The sequence below is a fragment of the Sturnira hondurensis genome, unplaced genomic scaffold (genome assembly GCF_014824575.4).
Source record: "Sturnira hondurensis isolate 20B ecotype Veracruz unplaced genomic scaffold, ASM1482457v3 Scaffold0022910, whole genome shotgun sequence".
In the NCBI taxonomy this organism is placed as follows: Eukaryota; Metazoa; Chordata; class Mammalia; order Chiroptera; family Phyllostomidae; genus Sturnira; species Sturnira hondurensis.
In genome coordinates, this window is record NW_028095541.1 from 3,857,465 (window position 1) to 3,877,052 (window position 19,588).

Genomic DNA, 19,588 nt, shown 5'->3' on the forward strand with positions numbered 1-19,588 from the left:
TTCAGTGTCTTTGAGTCCTCGCCGATTGCAGCTGTCTGGTTCCTCTGTTACACTCCCTGGTCTCTTATTTTCATAAATGTTGGGGAATTGTTGGTTGATTATATTGTTCTTCGGTAGATCTGCCTGGATTTTCTACCAGATGCACGGGAGCTGTGTTCCTTCCGTGCTACTCTGTCGCCATCTTGGCTTTCCCTGTATAAGATTTCTTACATGCATTTTAAAAAATTGTTTAAAGATTTTATTTTTTTATTTTTAGAGAGAAGGGAAGGGAAAAAGAAAGAGAGGGGGAGAAACATCAATGTGCGGTTACCTCTCACATGACCTCCACTGAGGACCTGATTCACAACCCAGACATGTGCCCTGACTGGGAATTGAACCAGCGACCCTTTGGTTCAAAGGCCAACATTAATCCACTGACCCTCACCTGCCAGGATGCAATTTTTAATTTTTAATCTCTAGAAATTTGTGCACTATTTATTCCAGCTAATTTAAAAAAATTACTTGTCATTTATTCATTAACTTTTAATTTTATTTTGTTGTTTATTCCTTCCTCTTCTCATGTTGTTTAATAGCACCCAAGCTCTCTGAATGATACAGAATTTAAGGAAGAGATGTAGGTAGAGATATACATTCTTTTTCTTGCAATAATTAATATATTTTTATCTATTTTGAATTTAGGGTCAACTCACTTTAATGCTACAGGACCCATGCAAAGACATCATTTTGGTTGTTATGTTTACTTATCTTAGAAAAATAAGAGGTGTCTAGGTCTGTGATTGGTCTCAATTAACATAAATGTCTATGGATCCCTTGATTTTTTCTGTAGGCATTATTATTATTCTAGCCTCTCATGATAAATGAAAATTCTATATTATTAGTTATGTCAGTAAAATATTTTTATGTTCAACTGCATGTTTTGACATACTATACTCAATATATAGAAGGTAACTGTTTTTGAGTCTTTGTTACCAGTGTCTGGGAGAACTCTTGTGTCCTGCTTATTTTGTAATTGATGTGATTAGGTACTTTTAAATGTCAATTTGTAGTCATTTAAATAATTCTTAGCTATTAGGTCCCTCAATACTTCTAACCAACTCTTACTTCCAATGCTCTTTCTTTCTGTTAGGATGTTCTGAGGTTGAACTGTGTGTTTTTCTTCATTGAGGTACCATATTTACTCCCTTGCAAACAACCCTTTAATACTTTGGAAAATGTATGCTAGTCTTCCTTAATTTTGAACTGTAATGAAGTTTCCTCCCTCTTTTATTTTGATATCTGCTAAGGCAGGCAGGTGAAAACATAAATACCAACCATTTTCCACAGCTTATATCTACTTGGGAAACATTATTTTAGAGGAAAATAAATAGTTTCCTGTGGTTACCATCTCACAATGAAGCTTTTAGAAATATTGTCTCTATCTATTTTCCCAAGGAGATATTGTCTTTATTGCTGATTCATTTCAAAACGTTACATAAAAATGGATATATTATGCAAAATAATCACAAAATGTGGCCATTCTCTAGATGAGTGACAACACATACTTGCAGTTCTAATATGCCCTTCCTGTTCTTGTTCTGGCCATGAACCTATTTTCACCATTCAAAGTCAGCTCCAAGCAGCTTTATGGGGTGTGTGTGTGTGTGTGTGTGTGTGTGCTGGAACTGCCAGAAGCAAGGGCAATTGGGGATGTATAAATTATCTCACACTTAGAAAGAGGCCCTTAAGTCTTTGTCTTAATACTGTTCATGATAAGGCATAGTGGCGTACATTTATTAAGACATAAAATTAGGCCTTCAAAAGGTAAGTCAACTAAATTGACCTAGATATTAGAAGGCAAAGCTGAGATCAGAATCTAGGTATTCTTACTGTTACCTCAGTGCTTTTGCCTTTATAGATCACTATTCAACTTCTTTCTCAAATAGTTCCCTCAAAAAGTTTGAAGAGAAGAATAGAATGGCTCAGCAGATGTTAATTGTCCTGTAAGAAAATTCTTTGAGTAGTTGGAAAATATATAAAGTTATATTCTGATATCTCACACTCTTACATGAAGGTGAAGCTCTACTAACAAAAGAATCCCATGAAACCATAGTTAATTAATATATAACCAAATCATAATTCTCTATATTATTTCATTCCTTTTAAAATCACATTTCCCAAGTATATGTCAGTTGTGGAAGGTGGATGGTATTTATGTTTTCACCTGCCTGCATTAGAAACTAATGATTTACCAATTTTACTTGCATTTAGGTAATATCCTAGAAACTTGTTGAAGTTTAATTTGATGCCCACACAGGATTTCATAACAAAATATTCCCTGGAAGACAGGGGAAATGGGGAGGGATTTAGAGGAACATATATAAAGGATACATGGACAACAGCTGAGAAGGGTGGAAATGGGGGGAGGGGGGAGCACAGGGGTGGGATGGGATGGGAGTAATAGACAGAAAACTGTACTTGAAAAATAATTAAATTTTTAAAAAAGGGAAAAAAAAGAAAAAGCTGAGCCTTAGTAAAGTGCTTAGTGAATAAAAAAAGACAAGAATAATTATCCAGTTTAGCATAGTCAGAGGCAGACATTTGGGTAACTCTTACAATAAAGTGTTATAAACTGTGGCAGGTTGAAATAATCCAAATGAATTATGACGAACAAAAATAAAACGGAAGAGTTAGTTTTGTACTCCATATGACTTTGTATCTTAAAAATGGGTTTCTGGGTTCAAATTTTCTGTTTGTTTTGGTTGAATACTTAATTATATATATATTTAAATATGTGATTAATTTATGTATTCCTCACTGGACTATAAATGCCAAACATTGAGTGGTGATGCTGTTTGAATAAACCAACTCAGGCTCCACGTGGAGGCCCTGTGAGTAGCCTCCTGATCCATGGTGTAAGGACCCTATGGGGAGTTCTAGGGCAACAGTTTGTCTTGGCCTTGCAAATGTGACTCAGCTCTGTATGGAAAACCTACAGATCTGAAGTGGTGGGCAGGAGCCAGATCTTCAAACCGAGTTTTCCCGTGGGAATCAGGCCTATAAAACACATGCAGACTGATATGGCTTGCTCTTGCTAAAACTCCATCACCCTGATCTAAAACAACAAATACGTATTGTCTATCTCCAAGGTAATATCCAAAGCCTGTATGAGTTCTTCCAAGGACAGAGCTAATGACCTCATGGTCATCCTCCTCTGCATGTTATTTTCATTTCCTTGATTGTACCTAGAAAGTAGACAATAATGTTCTATGTGATAGATAATAAATTTTTCTATGATACAAGACCCCAGGAAAACAATAACAGCCTGTCTAGGCAAGGGTCGGGGCGCTCCCCTCTTCAGGGAGTGGCCGAGGCACCATAGGCACTCTCCCCTTGAGAGAGTAGTCATGTCTGTTCCCTTTTTCCACACAGGATTGTTGTCACCTGTGCATTCCACAATAGGCAGACTCTGCGGGCCGGGGTCTGCAACATCTGGCGCCCAGGAACAGGGACTCGAAGGCCATGAGCCAAGGCTACCAGGTTGTGGTCAACACACCAACGTGGGTGGAACGTGGGCAAAAGCCCAGGTAAGGGCAGACGAACCCAGTGCTTTTCGCAGAGCGTAGGGTGTGCTGTATTTTAGGAAAAGGGTATTTTTTTCTTCTTTTCCAAGGTCGCTCTCTCTGTGGACCGCACTTTCTTTAGTAAGCAGAAGCCTTGCTCTCTCTCTCTCTCTGGCAATTGCCACACCCTGCAGGCACAGGTCGAGCATTTAAAAGCCACAAGGGCACTTGCTGCAAGTGACAGGATAATTTGGACATGGGCCAGGACAGAACACTAGGTGTCCTGCCAACTGCAAGCAAAAGCCCACGCAAGGAGAGGTACACTGTAAAAAACACTCACAAGCCCATCCCTGCGGCACAATCCTCACTCAGGTTTTAGGCTTGGGAGAGAGAGCAATTAACTTTCCTTTCAATTAGCTTTTTACAAGAGTCTCTGCACATTCTTTCTTTAAAAGCTGCTTTTTGCAGCCCTTTTAATTCTGCCTTTTCCCTCTGCCTGCCTGTGAACAGAAAAATAGATAGTAAATGAGTGTTTTGGTTTCAACCGGACTCCAAAGATTGCTTTGAAAACTCAGAGTTAATCAACAGGATTGTTTATGTGTGTCACAGCTTCTTGAGGAGGTACGGAAGATAAGAGGCATTCCTCCCTCTGGCTTGAGATATCAAGCATTCCTATGTGAGTAGGGGCCTAGCAGAGGTGTATCAGATCAATCCCTGAGATGTGCAGAGGCCTCAGAGAGAGTCCAATCACAGTAATTTAATTCTTGGCTTGATCAGGGAGCGTGATAAAAGGTTGGTCACCTGGTGCTTCGAGCCCTTCCTCCGCAGTCTTAGATGTTTGGGTAAAACCTGAAGTCCATAAGCGGGGTTAGGGTACCCTGGATACCAGGCAGCCCTCCCTGATGGTTTTCACCAACAGTACATTTCTGACCCACCACACTATACTTCCCAATAGCTAATTAGCTAAGGTTTAATACGGACTGCAGAATCTGAAATGGCAGAAATCCAAAGTAAAAATGGAAACTTTTTAACAGCAAGTATAGGCTCTCTAAAGAATAAGATCAATGTTTCATACTAATTTGACAGTTTTTTAAAGCTACTAAATATCTCCTTGATAAGGGATCTTTAGACTTAGTTATTTAGGAGAAGCTGGGCAGAAGTTGAAACAGCACCAAGTGGTGTGAGATAAAGACTAGTGTCTCACTCCCTCCTTTAGAGGATTTAATTTGAAAATACTGGTTTGCTTAAATTTTATTTTTGTTTCTGTTTTAAAATTAACATCCCAGTCTCAAAATGTTTCAGTAAAGAGAATGAGATCTCTAATATTGTCACATCATAAAGATTCTACTCAGAAAGAATTAAATTGATTATTAAAGAAAGAAAAAGATCTCACTTCCCTCAGATAGTAAAAAATGAAAAGAAAAAATGAGAAATGTGTTTTAACCATTCTGAATCTTCTTTCTGAAGACCCAGGGACTGCTTCAGTCCTGGGAACAAGCTATGCTGAGCTTAATATCTTCCCTCCCTCTTCTTCAACCACCCTAAAAATTTTTCAAGGGCACTAGATAACGAGACAGCTCACTTTTGAGCACACTGCAAGAATGCAGTAATCACTAAGAAAAAAAAGAGTAAATGCATTTGCCACTAGAGAAAAACTGTTTCTAAAAGTTATGAATGTATTCATAAATTTGTCAATCTAAAGCATACTATAAGTGGGATAGGAGGTGTGATGTGTTAAAGGAATATTAAGAATCCTCCTTGTTTATGCCAGAGCTGTGACCCTTTATTGTAAAACTGAGATACAGGTGTACTGTCTCCCTGGGGGAAATAGCCCTTCTCCCCAGAAAACCAAGTACCATTTTTTAACTCAGTACTTGTAAACACTGATCATTTCCTTGAAGAAGAACTGGCAATTCTCTTGGAAGAAAACAATTAGTTTTCAGTCAAGTCTCGAAAGGCCCTTGGCACATAACCACTTGTGTCTAAAACGTGTTTGAGCAGAACGCCCCTCATACTCCTCATTTTCCTTGCAAACTCTAAACCGAAGAACTACCAAGTCCTAAAAACAACAAGACAGTTAATGTGCTGCTCTAACTCATTGCAGCTTGCAAAAACATCAGAGGGCCTGTCTTTCCAAGTAAAGAAAAAAATGGCACTTTAAAAACTGAGGCTGTTTTTCAGTCAACTGCTCCCTACCTATTGCAAACCAGAAAGCCAAAGGTTAAGAGCTTAAAGGAGTCCTTCCAGGAAGGCAAAAATTCAGACCCCCAACGCTAAACAGAAAAAGTAATAGAAAAAGTTAAAAGACTGATTCTTTATCATTCTCAAGCTAAGCAAAATATTAAAGAATGCCCTGACTGTTAAGCCCCTTACTAAGACATCTCCACCCATAGAAGTTAACCCTCGAGGACAAAGCTCTCAAATGATTTGGCAAACAGATGTCACTCATGACACTCCCTTTGGAAAATTCAAATACATTCACAATTCTGGATGGTACTTACTCTGATGCCCTACATGCATCTGCTTTAACAGGAGAATCTGCTACAAATATACAAGCCCATTGGCTTGAAGCCTTCAGTCATTTGGGTCGGCCTCAATTACAACTGATAATTACAACTGATAAGGGCCCAGGATATCTTGCCCAGTCTACTCAGGCCTTCCTTTAGCTCTGGAATATCCAACATAAAACAGGGATACCTCATAATCTAACCAGTCAGGCAACTGTTGAACGGGCACATCATACCTTTAAAATTCTTCTTAAAAAACAAAAAAGGGGGAGTCAGGAGTCTACCCCCCAAATTTGACTATGTTAGCTATGTTTACCTATAATTTTCTAAATTGTGATAAATCACTCTGTACTCCAGAGTGATTGAGAAACATTTTCAGAAGACAGAACCAAAGTCATCTTATCCTCAAATTTTATACAGAAATCTGCTGGGAGATGGTACTTGGCAGAGTCCTGTAGACCTCTTAACATGGGGAAGAGGGTATGCATGTGTTTCCATCCCTAAAGGTCCTGTCTGGCTTCCAGCTGAAAGGGTGAAGCTTTATAACAAAACAGACATCAAGCTCTGCTACCTGGAGATGAAAACCAATCAGCTAGCAGACCAGGTGGCCCAGCTGACACTGGCCAACTAGAAAAAAACAAGCACCGATTCTGGTGCCAAAAAAAGGCAGTTCATATTGCTAAGTACTTACTAGTCTAGTTTTCTGTTCTTACTGACACTTTGTATTTTCCTTCAAAAGAGCAACTTTATGCTGCAAGCAAAGATCAATACAGTAATTACTATCAATTTTCCATAGTAATTATAATTGGCCTGCATGCCCAGGAGAGGATTTATCATACTCTCAATCCCCCTCCAGTTTCACCTTGTACTTTAGACATAAGCCACAGAAACTCAGTCTCTTAGTCTTTGTGCAGAGGACCAAATGCTACTATTGCTTTCCCCTCCGAAAGTCCTTTTATAGTAGAGAACTGGAAAGCTAATTGGAAGGTACTGACTAAATTTGGCACAACAATAGTTTCAGCTCTGCCTGAAATCCCATATACTAATATGTGGTGGGAGGGGCCCGGTGCCAGGGCACCTATAATTAGAGTTGTTCCTCCCAACCATGCTAGCCCTTGACATACAAGTCTTGGAAAATGGGCTTGCCTTTTATTACTAGAATGCATCTGTATATAAGAATTGTATGTGACCCTAAAGGTATCCAAAGATGTTTTTATCAAGTTGACTCTCTAAAACAAGATTGGGTCACAGTTTGTACCTCTCACCCTTACTTGTTTTTGGAAATTCCAGGGACAGCTCAAGTCTTTTAAAATGAATCATCAAAAATTTATTCTTTCCTGTTCCTACAGGCTCCATATATGCCAGCTGTCTTACTCATCTCAATATTACTCAGTTTAGTCTCACTAGAGAGTTTATATAGTTAGAAGACAAACTCAGATATGGGTGCCCGTTAATGTTACCAGAGAATGGGAAGATCCCCATGGCATAATAGCGCTTAACAATGTGCTGGCCTTGTTAAGAGTCCGATGGTTTATTGGCACTTTGATTGCATTTATTGTTTCTGCTATAGTTGTAGCTACTGTGGCCACGGCAACCGCTGCCTTCATTAGGTCAGTTCAGACTGGTCATACTGTTGATGTTCTCTTAACCAATTCCACCTTAGAAATGCTTCAACACGCCCAGATTGATCAAGAAACCCTGACTCGACTTTCTGCAGTTGAATCAGCACTCAACTGGATCGGTGAAGGCCAGGATGCGCTGGTCATCCATCAGCAGCTGACCTGTGATCCTGATTTCTCCAAACTGTGTGTCACCCCACTACAGTGGAACTCCAGCCAACATTCCTGGAGTGATATTCAACATCACCTAAGAGGAGCTTTCTCTACTAATTTAAAAGGACAAATCAATAAGCTGCAACTGGAGTTACACAAACAGTTACAGGACATTCAACGCTTCACTAAACAGGAGATTCTTCAAATCCTTAATGATAATCTTGCTCGTTAAACCCAAAACACTGGTTTGATGGACTCAACCTAAGACTGTGGGTCACTGGAGCTGCTGGTTGTTTACTGATTTTAATAATGTTTTATATATTACAATACATTTACAAATTATTTGCCTAGGGTCGCAAAAGAGACCAGCAAGTAGCAAGTCTTGTGGGATGTATCACCACAACAGCCTTAACAAAAAAACGAAAAAAAAAAGGGGGGAATTGTAGGAGACCGGTTTGTCTTGGCCTGGCAAATGTGGCTTAGCTCTGTATGGAAAACCTACAGATGTGAAGTGGTGGGCAGGAGCCAGATCTTCAAACCAAGTTTTCCCATGGGAATCAGGCCTAGAAAATGCATACAGATTGTTATGGCTTGCTCTTGCTAAAACTCCATCACCCTGGTCTAAAGCATCAAATATATATCTTCAAGGTAATATCCAAAGCCTGTGTGAGTTCTCCCAAGAATAGAGCTAATGAGCTCATCACCATTCCCCTTTGCATGTTATTTTCATTTCCTTGATTGTACCCAGAATGTAGACAATAATGTTCTATGTGATAGATAATAAATCTTTCTTTGATGTAAGACCCCAGGAAAACAATAAAAGCCTGTCTAGGCAAGGGTCCGGGTGCTCCCCTCCTGAGGGAGTGGTCGAGGCACCATAGGCACTCTCCCCTTAAGAGAGTAGTCATGCCTGTTCTTTTTTCCTACACAGGATTGTTGTCACCTGTGCATTCCCAAACAGGCAGACTCTGTGGGCTGGGGTCTGCAACAGAGAGCAGCAGGGGCCGAGCAGGTAGAACCAAGACCTGGGAGAACTATAACAGGTGGGTGGGTTGAGAGCAAGCAGGACTGAGGCCAATAGACTGCAGTGTTGGTACTGGTTGTCCAGAGAGGTCTGATAAATTTAGAAAATTAATGAATGCATGCATGAATGCATGAATGAATGAATGCCAAACTTTAAAATGTGTCTATATCAATATTAACATTTCTATTAAAAAGTCACATATAATATGAAATTTAATACTTTACTTTTTCTAGTTTTAAATATTTATTAATCTGTAAATCTCAGCACAATAAATCAACATGATTCCTTGCATTGGAGGGGAAATATTTCCTTAGTTAAGTGGAATATTGTGTGGATGACTTCAGGAAGACTCTAATTCTAAGCAGCTTTATAGTGAAACATTTCATTTAGAAGTCTGAACTTTCTTTCTTCAGTTTGCTGTAATTTATATTCTCTGAGTACAACTTGCATTGATCATTGGCACACAGTTTGTTACAAGGTTCTGGGTTACTTTTTTCTGCCCCAATAGACATCTGGATTGAATAATGCCAGGCACATGACATACAGCACTATTCCAGTACCTTAAGTTCCAATAAATAAAAACAGGGTGATCAAGTTCAAATGTTTTTTGGCCTGAATGAGGATCAGGCACTGTTGTGGCACAGGGCCCAAAACAGAGAAAAACAAAATTTCACAGCCCAGCAGCCAGCAGTCAATATACCAAGGGTAAGTGAACATCAAAGTCAAATACTTCAGCTTTTAACTGTAATGTACATACGAAACCAGAAAAGCCGGCATCCATGCTGTCTGTCACATACCAGACCCAATAAGCAGAGACAAGGATTGAATCTTTATGGGTGCTTTATTCAGATGGCTGGCCATCTGAGAAGATGGAATGTTTATATCTTTACAGACCATCCTACATGTCCTTTCAAGGAAGCCTATTTAACAGAGAACAAAGTGCAGTGAGGAGTTTTGAAATTCAGGGAAAATTAGATTTAAAAACTGCAGTATTCTCACCCTTGGCATTTAGCTGTCCCCACAGGGCAGGCAGGTGGTCCTCCGTCTTCTCTGGAACACAATGGCTTAGATGTCTTCAACTCTGACCCAGAAGGTGGTCTTTGGCTGTGCCCCAGGAGGTTGACTATCTCTCCAGGGAGTGGTGAGCTGGGAGTGGTGAGCCATACCTGCAGTTCCTGAAATAATAGTTTTAATATATGCATTACATACTAGGCTTATTTGTGGAAGACGGTGAAAGCTGGCAACAAAGCTAAGGTTGGGTGCTTGGCAAGGCTGCACTTGATTGCTTGCATCTGCAAGGCAGATCAAGCGAGCAGCAACAATAGCTGGGACCCGCAGGGGTTAATAAGGAGATAGTTAACTATGAGCTTCAGGTGAATGGGACTGTAACTTTTGCAGAAGAAATATTTATCATTTAGATTGCCTGGGAATGGAGCAATTATGCCTGCAATTTTTCCCTAAGTCTGCAAAATGTCCTTGAGCTTTATCTACCTAACCCTTATAAAATAAAAATGGAGACTATGTTCAGGGTCATTGTCTCCCCACCAGAGGACAATGCCCCAACTGGCCCCCACTTTTCCTTAAACTGTCTGTGTCTGTGTCTTTCTTAATCTCCCATCACCCCCCATCAGGGACCTCCTCCCCATGCTGGTAGCAGCACTTATTAACTATTTACCTTAGATTGAAAATTTTCCAACTCTTGAGTCCCCTATTACATGCATTTAAATTTTTCATAGACATTTATTAATGGCTGAGAATTAAAAGCTTTCTTTTGGGTACTTCTGAGGATACACAAAAAATAATTGCTTTTATATCTGTTTGACTTCATAATAGCTTAATTTTGAATTATCCCTATTTTGATGATGATAACATTCAGGCACATACTTCCTACAAAGTCATTCTTAACTTTTGACCCCCACTCCCCCCAAAAAATACAAACAAAACACTCAAAGATCATCTCTCTAGAAGCAACCTCAATATGAAATTTTTTTATCATTCAAACATTGACATTGAGTTTTTAATAGCAAGCATCACAATGCTGAAAAAACTTTCAGAGTGGGAAATTAATAAATATACATGTATAATTATTTTGGTTCAGATAGTAAACAGCTGAATTATTCCGTGGTAGTCATTAAGTGCTCTGGTTTCAGTAACCTGACTGGAAAAATATAAGGTTGTTGTAAGATTTAGATAAAAGGTGGTTAAAGTTACCAAGTGTTAAATGATGTTGGTAGCAGTACTGATGTTAAGAAATGGTAGAGGAATGTGGGGAGAAAATGGGGATAACTGTAACTGCACAACAATAAAAAAGGGGAAAAAAGAAATGGTAAAAATCTGGATATAATTTGAAAGCAGAGCAAACAAGATGTGCTGTTAGTTTAGACTTGCGGTGTGAGTTGCCTTATTTGACACAATTACATCCCTCTGTTAGGTGGGGATATGAATTTGTCATGAGGATAGTGTTATGATAATGGAATCTAGCATTTGTATGCTTAGCATAATGTTTATCATAATCATTGTGATTAGTTAGTGATTACCTAAAGATAATTTTACTTTGAGTGGCATCAAGAAGGAAACCTGTGGTCACAAGGATCCCAAGTAGCTTCATCAAATTCCACTCAGTTATCTAATCATCAAGGAGAGCAGGATTTATTTTGACTGCAGATATAAAGTGGGGAAAAGAAAATATCAAAAATATTTTCAGTCTTCTTGCCATTTGTTCTGCAGGTGTGAGTGATTTAATGCTAAAAAACCAGGCATCCATTTTAAATGGTGACATTTTGAGGTCAAGTTCAATTCTTTACATTGGTATTACTGGTCTAGACAAAAGAGTGAAACTTCAAAATTCTGGCTCATTTTTAAAGACGTTTTTATTTTACGTACTTAGTGGCAGAAATCTACTAATAATCTTTCCTCTCTGATTCCATTCAAAGAAATGTGAGCTAATAGAAGTATATGCATGAGTTCTAGTCATAAAAATCAGATACTTTCTTTTTTTTAATTTTAATTGTTTTATTTTGATGAGATCCCATTTGTTTATTCTTTCCTTTATATTTCTTGCTCTAGGGGACATATCAGTAAAAATGTTGCTGCGTGAAATATCTGATATTTTCCTGCCAATATTCTCCTCTAGGACTTTAATGGTGTCATGGCTTACATTTAAGTATTTTATCCACTTTGAATTAATTTTGGTGTATGCTGTAAGTTAGTGCTCGAGTTTCATTTTTTTGCACGTAGCTGTCCAGTTCTCCCAACACCATTTGTTGAAGAGGCTATCTTTACCCCATTTTATGTTACTACCCCCTTTGTCAAAGATTAATTGACTATAGAGAGTTGGGTTTATTTCTGGGTTCTCTATTCTGTTCCATTGGTCTATGTGCCTGTTTTTATGCCAGTACCAGGCTGTTTTGATTACAGTGGCCTTATAATACAGTTTGATATCAGGTATTTTGATCCCTCCTACTTTGTTCTTCTTTCTCAACATTGCAGCTGCTATTCAGGGTCGTTTATGGTTCCATATAAATTTTTGAAGTGTTTGTTCTATGTCTGTGAAATATGCCATTGGTACTTTAATAGGTATTGCATTTAATCTATACATTGCTTTGGGCAGTATGGACATGTTAATGATGCTAATTCTTCCAATCCATGAACATGGTATATGTTTCCATTTGTTTGTGTTGTCCTTGATTTCTTTCTTCAGAGTTGTGTAGTTTTCTGCAGAGAGGTCTTTTACCTCCTTGTTTAGGTTTATTCCTACGTATTTTATGGAAAACAGTATGGAATTTTCTCAGAAAACTAAAATTGAACCTGCCTTTTGACCCAGCAATTACACTGCTAGGACTGTATCCTAAGAACCCTAAAACACCAATCCCAAAGAACATATGCACCCCAATGTTCAGAGCAGCACAATTTACAATAGCCAAGAGTTGGAAGCAACCTAGGTACCTGTCAGTAAATGAATGGATCAAAAAACTATGGAGTCACATGAACAAGTATAAAGGACACATGGACAATAACTAAGGGTGGGGGTGGAAATGGGAGGGAGGTGGGTAGCACGGGGCGGGGGGTGGGCAGGGCTGGGAATATAAGACAGAAAGCTGTACTTGAACAAGAATTAAATAAAAAAACACTATGGTACATATGCACAATGGAATTCTATGCTGCAGAAAGAAAGAAGGAGCTCCTACCTTTTGCAACATCATGGATGGAACTGGAAAGCATTATGCTGAGTGAAATAAGCCAGGTGTTGAAGGACAAATACCGTATGATCTCACCTTTAACAGGAAGCTAAACAATAAAACAAACAAGCAAGCAAAATATAACCAAAGACCCTGAAATAGAGAACAGGCTGACAGTGACCAGAGGGAAGAGGGGAGGGAATTTCAGGGCAAATAGGGGAGGGATTTAGAGGAACATATATAAAGGATACATGGACAACAACTGAGAAGGGTAGAAATGGGAGGGAGGGGGGAGCATGGGGTGTAGGATGGGATGGGAGTAATAGACAGAAAACTGTACTTGAAAAATAATTAAATAAATTTAAAAATACCTAAATAAATAAATGAATATTTTAAAAAAATTATCTTTAGAAGGGAAAGAAAGGAGAGAGGGAGAGAAATATGGTTGCATCTCGTGCATCCCCTACCAAGAACTGGCCTGCAATCCAGGCGTGTGCCCTGACTGGGAATCAAACCGCAATCCTTTGGTTTGCAGGCCTGCACTCAATCCACCTGGCTACACCAGCCAGGGCTAAAATCAGATACTTTGTATGCATGAGATATAATTTTATATGCTTTCCTCTCCCCATCAAAGCTAATAAGGTATTACAGTTGCATGTAAACAGCCATATTTTCCCCACTACATCAGCCTCATTTAGTGATACTTGAAATTTTCATAATGGTCTGTTATGTATGTTGCATGTATGTTGTTTAAAAAATCCCTGAAGCCCCATAGAGGCTTTATTTCCTCAATACAATATTTAATTGATATATACAATTTAAAAATTCAGTCCTTGGTGATCATCTCTGATTTCATTGCATCATTCTTATTGATGTCTTCATTAAAAACCTATTTTAGTCAACTGATTTGACTCATAATAAAATCCAATTTAGATTATTCCACAAGAAATTACCCTGAGTTTTGCAGTCAGTAGACTCTAATGTCCACATAGTTTTCTGCTACCCTCTATTGACCACAGACAACACCAGCCTAGACAGAAAGCATATTAACCTTCTGTGCTAGAAGCACTTGCCCAGGGTAAGCATCAGATGTGCTTGGACTTTCTATGTGAGTATATGCATGGACATATATGGAAATTTTGGGTAGAAGAATAATAGCACTTCAAGATGGAATAGAAGTGGTCTTATGATAACAGTGAGCACTAAATAACATAACCTGTTCTGATGCTTGAATCCTCATAAACTTCGCAGGCAAGGCATACTTTAGAAGAGAACCATTTGTATGGTTAGCACACTCTTTCCCAAAGTTTCACATAGAATAAATGCAGAGATGGAACATGAAATTGGAAATGAGTGTAGATAAACAAATGTAAATCAGTCTGTAGTTAGGAAATAATCTGTATGCTAAAATACAAAAGAGTCAACAAACTTTAATTCTGAGTAGGCTTGCATGTTTACAAAACAAAGAGTTCAAAAAGAAACATAGGAATAAAGAAAACAGAACAAGGACTTCTAAATTGTGAATAAAATGGGCTTTCAAGATGACTATATCTCTGCCAAGCATTCAGTACTTGGTTCATTTTATAAGTATGGCAGATGCTCTGATTTTGGTGTGGCTGGCTACAACCTCCTGCAATGGCTTTTGCAGCAAGAATTCTTAGAAACTTTCATGGAAACAGACTTTACAGCTTATTTAGTTCTAGTAATCTTTATTTACCAACACAGCTAATTTTGTACATGCTACTCAGTTCTTGAACATGAAGCAAGTTATCTAAGTGTATATACCTAAGTGGCAGAAATATAGGGAAAGCAGAATTATTATTAAATATTTTTTCAAGACTTCATTTTATTTTTAGGGAGGAGAAGGGAAGGTGAAAGAGAGGTAGAGGAAAATCAATGTATGGTCGACCTACTAGGGACCTGGCCTGCAACCCCTGGCATGTGCCCTAGACTGGGAATTACTGAGGCATAGCAACCTGGAGAATTATTATTGTATTATCTCAAAAATCAGGGTGTTGATTATCTGGGTGAGGAAAAGAGGGATGCAGGAGTGTAGTAAAGTACTGGTAATATCTTTCTTAATTATGATTGTGATGTGAATAATGGCTCCTCCAGTATGTACACTCCTTTCTTCCCAGGACCTGTGAATGTGTTAACTTGCATGGTAATGGGGATTTTTCAGATGTTATTAAGGATCATGGCTGGGAGAGTGCTCCCAGTGTAATTACAAGCATCCTCATACAAGAGAAGTAAGAGTGTCAGAGAAGGAAATGTGACTATGGAACCCAAGATCAGGGTGAGAGAGATGTGAAGAAGCTACACTATTGGCTTTGAAGATGATGGAAGAGGCCATAGTAGGGAATGCAGTCAGTATCTAGAATAAGGAACAAGCAAGGAATTGAATTCTCTCCTAAAAGTACCCATAAAAAACACAGCTCTACCAACATTCTTGATATTAGCTGACCTCCAGAGCTGTAAGATTGTATATTTGTGTTCTTTTTTAAATGTTTTAAATTTCTGCCCTAGAGTTTGGAATACACATTTACAACTAGTGTATGTCTACCTAGAAATAGTACTACACCACTTTATGTTTATTGCAGTTAACTTATAACAGGCTGTTCTTAATCCTACCCTCCAGGTCTTTGTAACATTGCTAGTATTCATTTCCTTGATCTATGTGTTATAATCAGATGATACATTGTTACAATTTTTATTTTAAGCAATTGTTTTTGGTTTAATGAAGAATAAGGACAAATGGATGTACTTTACCTTCATTTATTCCTTGTCTTGTCTTAATTTCATCTTTATGTAGATCTGAGTTTCTCACCTGTAGGTTCTTTAATTCTGGGAATCTAATGGTGGCAGTATCACTGTCTGAAAGCAAGATGATCATTTGGATCTGGAGAAAATAAGAGAGACCACTATTAAAGCTAATTGGGTAATTATAAAAGAGTTTAAATTCATTTTCTAGTACCTTTCTTTTCCATCTCTTAACTGTCCTTAAAAAGCAATTTATGAAATTATATATATATATATATATATATATATATATATGTGTGTGTGTGTGTGTGTGTGTGTGTGTGTGTGTGTGTGTGTATGATTGGGCCTATAATATATAGAAATGTAATCCATTTGCCAGTAATAGAACAGAGCTGCTGAAAGGAGTTGAATTTGAGTAGGAAATAACACCACATGGTAAGTTGAATTCATGAGATTATTAAAATAGCATATATTTTATAAATAAAAATAAAAATAATTGTGTTTCAAAATGTGTCAAAATAATATGTATTACACTAATGTTACAGAAAAGGGGAAGAGTAAACAAAGGTAGAAAGGAGTAACTCTATATAATTAGTTTTTACAGTGATGTGTGTTACTTGCTTTGGATCTAAAGATCATCTTGCTTTCAAATGACTCACTCACTTTCAGCCTGAAAACGTTTGCTTGATATTTGTTGTAGGTAGATTTTCCAGAAACACATCTTCTCAGTACTTTTAAAAACAGTGCTTTTATTTTACCTTCAATTTTTTGAATTGTTTTATTGTTGTTCAAGTATGGTTGTCTGCATTTTCCTCCCACCATTCCCCTTCCACCCCGGCCATCTCCACCTTCCTCCCCTGGTTCCATCCTCCTTGGTTTTGCCTATGAATTCTTTATAGTTGTTTCTGAAATCCCTTTCCCCTTTTTCCTCCCCATTATCCTCTCTCATTTCCCCTCTGGTTACTGTCAGACTGTTCTTAATTTTGATGTCTCTGGTTATATTTTGCTTGTATTTGGTTTGTTTGTTTGTTTTGTTTTGTTGATTAGGTTCCACTTGAAAGTGAGATCATATGGTTATCTTTAATTACTTACTGAGATCTAATTCACATACCATAGGTTAACTATTTAAAGGTTCATAGTTCAATGTCTTTTAAATTCATGTTTGTATAACCATCACCACTATACACTTCACAATTTTGTCACTGAAAAAGAAACTTCACCCTTTATTTGCTATTGCCCCAATTTCCCCATATCACCCAACTCTAGACAACCACTAATCTACTTTCTATTTTTATGAATTTTCTTATTCTGAACATTTCATATAATGGGATCATACAATATGTTCACATTTTTTGGTCTGGATTCTTTTATGTAGCATAACACTTTCAAGGTTAATCTACATTGTAACTAACATGTATTGGTATTTTACTACTTCATTCCTTTTTGTGGCTGAATAATATGTCATTCTATCCATGTATCGCATTTTGTTTATCCATTCATTGTCTGATAGAAACTTGGATATTATTAATAATGCTTCTATAAACATTTGCAAATGTTTATAAATCATTTGAAAATGATTTTGTGTGGACATATGCTTTTAATTCCCTTGGGTATATATGAAGAGATAGAATTACTGGTCTTATGGTAACTCTGTTTCACATTTTGAGGACTTGTAAAACTGTTCTCTACAGTGGATTTTCCATTTTACTTTCCCACCATCAATGTATAAGTACTCAGCTATCTTTGCTTTCCAATATTTAAAAAAATACATAGCCACTCTAGTGAGCATGGAATGATATTTTACTGTGATTTTGACGCGCATTTCTCTAATTACTGATAATGTTTAACATTTTATGTGCTTGTTAGCATATCTTTCCTCAAGCAATATCTATTAATGCATTATGCCCATTTTTGAGTTGGGTTATTACCTTTTTATTGTTGAGTTTCAGGTGTATTTTTTTTTAAATTCTGGGTATTAGTAACTTAATATGTAGGTGATTTGCAGTATTTTTTTTTCATTCTGTAAGTTGTCCTTTTGCTTTCTTAATAGTACCCTTTGGTGCACAAGTTTTTTTCTTTAATTTTAATTATGTGTAATCTAATTTTTTCCTTTGCTGTTTGCATTTTTATGTTAGATCTAGGAATCTGATACACATTCCAAAGCCTCCAAAACTTACATTTGTGTTTTATTCTATAAGTTGTGTAGTTTTAATTCTTACATTAAATATTTTATCATTTAAAGTTCTAATTTGTATATGCTATAAGGTATGGTTTCCTGTAACCCAAGATTATTCCACAGTAAATCTTGGAAATCAGCATGGTATTCAGGACATGGACTTTAGGATCACAACATATACTATGTGAGTTGTGTGTGGGCATGTCCTCTTGGAAGATTTTCTGACAAAAAATAGCAGACTCCACAGTTTGAATCCTAAAGTCAGTCTTCTGAGGAAGGTACAACGAGCCTCATATTTGCCGTATGTAGTTATATGTAAAATAAGATATCCATAATTCCAAAGTGCATAAAATGACTACACTATCACTAGACAGGATGCATGAAATCAGTTCACCTAGTTTAGTGACTTGTATATAGAAGGCATAAAATAAATTATTGCTACTTTTATTTTATTTAAGTATTTTCATAACAATATACTCACTAAAAATGATTTAGTAAGTATTCACTATACTCATGGAAAAATAATCATTCTGGAAAATAGTTTGTTTGAAATGGGTTGAGGAGGTACACATCTTCACTATGGAACAAAACAAAGCTTACTTGTCAAGATTTCCAACTACAAGGTTTAACTGCAACACACCAAGCATATTAAATAGTATTATTTAAAATTCAGTAAAATTAGGGAAACCCGAGATGGTGGAGGAGTAAGTGGAATTTACACCATCCTCCTCCCAGGACCAATCTGAAATTACAACTAAATTGTGTAGAAATCACCCAAAACAAACAACTGAACAATAATAAGAGAGAAGCCTTATAACCAAGGACAGACAGAAGAAACAGCTTCAGCAAACATGACTTGTAGGGAATGTGGTGGAGACTCAAGAGGGATGGCTGGGCACCCACAGTTGGCAGCTGAAGTGCCGGAGAGATATTTAAGCAGCCAATTGGATCCCCCCCTGAGTAGTGTGGGGTTTAAATGCTAAGCTAAGCTAAGCTCCCCAGAGTGGAGCACCAGAGCCTGAAAAGTACACAGATAGCTTCCAGCTGTGTAAAGTGGCAGGATTGTTCTTTGACAAAGATGGTTGGCTAGAGATGCAAAGAGCCATTTAAAGGGCCAAAGCAGGATGCTTAGGGCAGTGTCCCAGCAATGGAATTGCTGAATTAAAAGGAAGTTCCATTTTTAGTTTTTTGAGGAAATTTAATACTGTTTTCTACAGTGGCTGCACCAGTTTGCATCCCCACCAACAATGTACTATGGTTCACTTTTCTCCACATTGTGCTGCAAACAACGTAAGTGTCCATGAGGAAATGAGTGGATCAGAAAACTATGGTATATTTACACAATGGAATACTATACAGCAGAAAGAAAGAATTCCAACCTTTCTGCACAGCATGGATAGAACTGGAAAGCATCATGCTAAATTAAATAAGACAAGCTGTGCAAGAAAATACCATATGATCTCACCTATAAGTGGAACCTAATCAACAAAACAAAGCAAGCAAAATGTAACAAGAGACATTGAAGTAAGGAACAAACTGACCATAACTGGAGGGGAGAGGGAGGAGGATAGTGGGGGAAAGAAGGGGAAAGAAGGGGAAGGGTCATCAAGAAACAGGTTTAAAGGACCCATG